Below are 6000 nucleotides of genomic sequence, written 5' to 3'. Positions count from 1 at the left end.
AACCTAATTAGTAACCTAAATAGAGACTTTGGTAGTCACACACAAGAAGAAAATACAGACTTTACATATTAGTTTTGAAAAGTCATCAAACAACAACTATAAGAAGTAACAGCCATAGATCCTGGGGAGAAAGGGGAGTCTGATTTCCAAAGATGTCATGTTGTGTTGTTCGACCCTAGAATCCAATCACTGAGGAGGAGTCGCCCCAAGAGACCATCTCTCACACCACAGCTGATGTAAAAGCATGAGGATTTTATTAATTCTGTCATGACAGGGTCTTCCAGCATTCAGGAGGCTAGAGAGACCCCGAATAGCTGGTACAGGCTATTTTTAAAGGAAAAAGCCACAGAAGGAAAGGGGTGTCTGGGGGTTATTCTTTAACTATTATGAGTGGCTTATTCAAAAAGGCTATTACCAATAATTGGCTGGAGAGTGGTTGCCAGATCAGATGAGGTAAGGGAAAACATCTGAGGGTCACTTTGCCCCTTTCCCAGGGCCTGAGTCAAAACATCAGTAACTGAGTCAACACCTAAGGGTTATCTTGCCCCTATTCAATAACTGAGTTCTATTTGGAGAACATTCACAAGGACTCAGGGAGATGATGGAAAGTTCCCAACATTTCAGTACATGTGTGGGCAATTGTTAGGTCCTTGGTTCCCAGGGGGGAAGAGGGGGAGCATTACTGCTGAGACTGAGAGGGCTCAGAATTGTCAGAAATGGCTTCAGAATTGTCTTAAAGTTCTACAGCGTTGCAATATCCATCTTTAAACCACAACACAAGATACACAAAGCTACAAGAACAAACAGCCTATCCTCAGAGGAAATATAAAAGATATTGTGCTAACTATGCAAAATCCTTAAATCATCTATTTCAAATATATTCAAAGAACTGACTGGAAATATGTCTAAAACCCCCCAAAATATAAGAATGACACCACACAAATAGGGATGCGAAAAAATGAGAAGAGTAATAAGATGCTTTAGAGCTGAAAAATAAGGTAAGTGAGGTGACTAGTTCCCTAGTGGAGCTGGACAGCATATGCAAGGGGCAGAGAAAGAAGCAGCACAGCTGGAAAAAGTCCACTGAAATTATCCAGCCTGAAAAAGTGAAGGGTATAACATCAGGTATACAGATATATATGTACACACACACACACACACACACACACACACACACACACACACACACACATAATGGCTGTCTTGGAGAAATAAGACTGACATAAATGATATAGAAACAATGACAGAACTTCTTAATTTTGATCCAAATCACAATCTGCATGTTCGAAGCCTACATTTTAAAGAAATAGAAAAGCCTTGTCTCTGAATGTAGCGAAATACTCAAACTTATCAACTTAAAGTCAGGCAAGGTTTATTTTGGCTCACTGTTTTGGAGGTTCAGGCCCTGGGATGTTGGACTGTTGCTTTGGGGGACCCTCCAGAAGGCAGCATGTCATAGTAGAATGGTGTAGTGGGCAGAACTGCTTACCTCATGGCATGACAGAGAAGGGTCCCAGGTTCCCAAATTCCATATAAAGTCACAACCCCAGTTATGTGGCTTCCTCCCATTAGGCCGTTCTTCTAAACATTTGACAGCCTCTCCACAGTAGTCTCTGGGGAGCAAGACTTTAACAAGTGGGCTTTGAGAAAAATATCCAAGATCCAAACTATCAAAGCCTGGCTAGAGGGTTTTGAGGAGAATGAAAGAGATCGAACCAGTCTAAAAGAGACATGGAGCCTTGTGGTGGGGGCTCACACCTTTAATTCCAGCACTAGGGAGGTAGAGACAGGAACTGATATGGCTGGGTGGAGAGAGGATGGGAGGCTCAGGATTCAGTCTGAGGATTCCTAGAGACAGTATGGCTCACTAGGGTCCGAGGATTCGGTGGAGGTAAGAATTAGTGGCTGACTGCTTTGCTTCTCTGATCTTTCAGCATTTACCCCGAAATCTGACTGGGTTTTTATTATTATTAAGACCAATTAGAATCGCGCAGTACCTTTCACAAGTTTGTCAAGTCACAGCCCATTCACTTCTTCAGCCCTTGAATATTTTGAAGCTAGTTCCATACATCCTATCATTTTCCAGTAATTTGGAATGTATCCACAAATCCTAAGGATTTAAAAAAAACATAACCACAATACTGTTTACATATCTGAAAAAGAGCTTCTAGGAATTCTTGCAGGAATGAGGAAACCGTGTGTGTGTTTATCAGATAAAGAGAAATGATCTTAACTATAGTAAAAACAGGTTATTATTCTCCCAAGGAATAAGATCAAAATTATTAATCTGATGAAAATGAAAAATAAATCACCGGGGTGGATAGCGATTTCTTAGGTACTTTAGGACGGAAGTTGGCCTGGCATTGTCAGGAGCAAGGGCTAAGCCGTAGCAAAAGCATCTTGGAAAGGCATGCAGGCTAGGTATCTTCTCCCATGTGGTACAAGGGTGGCGCAGGATGGATCCTGTTGCAATCCTATCTTCTCAGGGTAAGCAGCCCTTGCGGGGCGTTGTGGGTAGACTGGGGTACTCCAGTGCGCTCCTCGGGGCCCTTTCTTTCAACTTGTTTTGTTTTGGCAAGCACAATTAGTCTAAAGACAGACCTGGAGAGGGTGTGGCCTTGGTGTCACCGCCATGGCTTTTTGGAGAACCTGGGAAGCCTCGCCACAGGGCAACAGGGGCCTCTGTGGTCCTACCTTAACTTCTGAGGCCTTCCTGCCAAGGCCTGTAGGAGGCTAAACTTGAGGTCGCCCTGTGAACGCGTGCCAGCCATCAGAACGCACGCGCAGAACAGCAGCAGTGCTTTTCCCAACCCGGGAGAAAGGGCAGCGAACAGGCGTAGAAGGAACCCATGCCCTCTAGAGCGGCCTCTCATTGGCTGCTCTCGTTCCACCCTCAGTCCCTATTGGCTGTGAGCAGCGTGCCCGCGGGCCGAGCACGCTCTCACTGCGTCCTGTGGCATTGGGTCAGCTTACGGGAGGCGCAGCCAATGGGAGGGCTAGTAGGCGGGGCAATATGAGCGGAGCAGCCAATAGGAGGATAGTAGGCAGGGCAAGAGGAGCGGGGGCGTGCGCGCGCGGGCTAGAAGGTAAACAGATTCGGAGCGTGTACCCTGCGCTCTCAGGGCTGCAGCGCGGGGAGGCGTTGCGCAGCCGACGGAGGAGCCTGCCTTCCTGCAGCCGGGTAAGGCTGCCGGTGCCGGCCCCCTGTTAACCCCAGCACCTCGGGGTCCCTTCAAGTGACAACGCGGCCTGGGCTTGCGAATTTGCTTTGCAGCCGCGGCGCCTCGGGGCCGGGCTGGAGTGCAGCGGTCTCCCGTCCCGGGTCTGGCCCAGCGAGCGTAGGGCCGTGCTTGGAGCCGTGGGTTCCGGGTGGCATCTGGAGCTCGCTTGCCCGGCCTCTGCGTGGTCCACGCACGTGGCTGCCTTTCTCAGAATGTTTCTCTGAACTCCCCAGAACATCGCAGGGTGCCTCGAGCTCTGGTTGCAGTTAGTGTCAGAACTACGACTTCTGTGCCCCAACCAGCTCTTGGGTTTCACAGCTAGATCTGGGGTGAATTCGAGGAAGGCGTCCCTTCCTTGTTCCTTTTCTTCGCTTTTTGCTCCTTCTTCTTGTTTTGCCAGACACTGGTGCTCTCGCGAGCCCTTTGGATTGAGTCCCGTGGTTCTCTTGTACAGAAGCTGTCATATCATTCAGCCAAGCCACAGTTCTAAGTGTGAGGGGACAGAACTCCGTTGGGGCGGGCTTCTTGAAGGCTGTGTGCAGACTCTGGGTTGGGCTCGCAGCCTAAAAGAAAACTGCCTCATGCTCTCTTGTGCTTTGTGTCAGTGGGACAGGACTCTGGAGCTGGGGGTGCCAGGCCGACCACCTTGTCCAAGGATTTGGACTAGTAACCAGGCCAGTCTTCTAGGTGTGCTGTGGATGGTGGGCCATGTTGGCAGGAAGGCTTTTGGGAAACTTCTGGAGTGAGGAAGGCCCTTCTGAGAAGGGTCTAGAGGGGGTTGTACTCACAAGAGCAGCATCCTAAGACTCAGAGGGTGGCTTTGGATTTGATATTTAACCTTGCAAATAATGAGGACAACTGAAGTGTTTTTTTTTTTGGACCATGTGACTCAAAGGCAAAGTGTAGCAGGCAATCTGGGCATTCTCTGGGCTAGTGAACCACCTAAGACAAAGCTTTCCAACTCCAGACTATTAACGTTTTGGATTCATAATTGTTTACTGTGTCTGCTTGTCTTGTGTCTTGTAGTGTGTGTAGCAAAATCCCTGGCTTGGATCCGCTAAGCAAATAGTGAGTTCCCCTGTCCCACCAATTGTGGCGATTAAAAATGTCACCAGACATTACCAGATACCACAGAAGGGCAAATTTGGTAGAGAACCACACAGGCAAGACTCCAGACAGGGTCATCTCATGCTGCCAGCAACCTCTCTGCAACCTGTCAACAAGTAGTTGAGAAATTTAGGACGGTGTTACGTTCCTGCTGTAAACAAATGGGGGAAGCCATGAGGATGAGGCTTTAACAGAGAAATCCTGAATGTACAGGTGAAACCTCCCAGAAGAAAGTAGAAAAACCATGGGCTTTTGTGACTGAATGTGACTGGATAGGGTCAAAGTTTGAGGACGTGGAAAACTGGCAGTGTCTGCCCATAGGAACGTTGGGAGACTTAGTGGGCAAGCACAGGAAACCATCATAGGTTGGTTCTTCGATGGTGAGCGAACAAGTGGGACCCATCTTCATTGTTTGCCTGGACATCCTTGTGTCTTGTAATGTGGAAGGAAAGCATGCCCGTGTCTTCAGGGACTGTCTGGCTGCACAACACAATGCATACTTGCACATGTGCACAGGTGCACAGAGTTTGTAGATTTACTTACAGTTGATCAGTATCGGAAACCATACCCCATTTCTTTTTGTGCAGAGGAAGAGGCTTTGCCTTTGAGTCTACAGTTTGCTTTCAGTGTAGCCCAGAGTTTAGGTGTTGAACTTATTAGGTCCTAAATTGATAGCTGTTCAGAAAAGATGAGAGATAGTGCACTGGATAAATGCGCTGGGTAAGAAAAATATCCCAAGCCTCTACCGTGAATTTGTACTTCTTAATTGATCCTGTGGGCTTCCGCTAGAGGGAATACCCCAACTGGGAGGTTTCTGGGGTGCCCTTTGTTACCCATAGTAGGGATCTGGAAGGACAGTCACTTCCTTCTTAAAGTCACTTTATTATTGGGAAGCTTGAAACTTGGCAGGATAATTTTCCATTTAAGAGCCACCAGCACTGAGTCATTATCTTGTCAGTTGAAACCAGAGCTGTGTGCAAAATTAGACAGGGATATTTGAAGAGTCGTCTTGGTTTGACAACCGGAAATAGCTCTAACATTCTCATTGACAGTCCAGGACTGGGGAGAAGCAGGGGGAAGGAGGTCAAGGGGCGAGCTCAACAGGCCTGTTTCTTTTGTGATTGCACCTGTGATAGGAACGGGAGTGAGGGGCTGAGGGTGACCTGAGTCACGAGTGGTGGAATCAGAGGGACCATAGGACTCAGGGTTTGGACTGAGTGTCTGCAGATGGGACATTGGGCCAGGGTTCTAGACGGGGACGGAGTTGTGTAATGGAGTCATCACTGGAAATAGAGGCCATAGGAGGAAGAACTAATTTGGGGAAGGTGATGATGTTAGTATCAGACGGATGACGGCTGAGTGCCATTGGAACTATTTCTTTTCCATCCTTTTTTATTAAGATATAATTTGGTTGCACCAGATTCACCCATTTTTCATACAGTTGAAAAAGTATCACTTAATCACGAGCACAATCAAAGTTAAAATAATTTCATCGCCCTTCAGAGTTCTGTTGCCTTGTGGTTGCTTGTAGTGCTGGGATGGGTGTGTGGTACAGATGTGCGGAACTTGGTTCCGAGAGCCTACCTGGCTGAGAATGGGGAAGGCCTTGACTAGCCCGTGGAAGACCGTGCACAGAGGGGAGGCAGGCAGAACTAGGACCAGCTTGAGCTGG

At 47.7% G+C, this 6000-nt stretch overlaps 1 protein-coding gene across 1 annotated transcript in view; it reads left to right on the top strand.

The window, feature by feature from the left end:
* Positions 1–3058: 3058 nt before the first annotated feature.
* The window catches only part of Coq8a (coenzyme Q8A), a 30034-nt gene continuing 27092 nt past the window's right edge, over positions 3059–6000 (top strand). Inside the window, exon 1 of the mRNA XM_075989311.1 lies at positions 3059–3181. The gene's annotated coding sequence lies outside the window, so the exon portion shown is untranslated. The remainder of the gene's footprint in view (positions 3182–6000) is intronic.

The sequence above is a fragment of the Microtus pennsylvanicus genome, chromosome 10 (genome assembly GCF_037038515.1).
Source record: "Microtus pennsylvanicus isolate mMicPen1 chromosome 10, mMicPen1.hap1, whole genome shotgun sequence".
Classification (NCBI taxonomy): domain Eukaryota; kingdom Metazoa; phylum Chordata; class Mammalia; order Rodentia; family Cricetidae; genus Microtus; species Microtus pennsylvanicus.
This window is presented reverse-complemented; position numbering and strand designations above follow the sequence as displayed.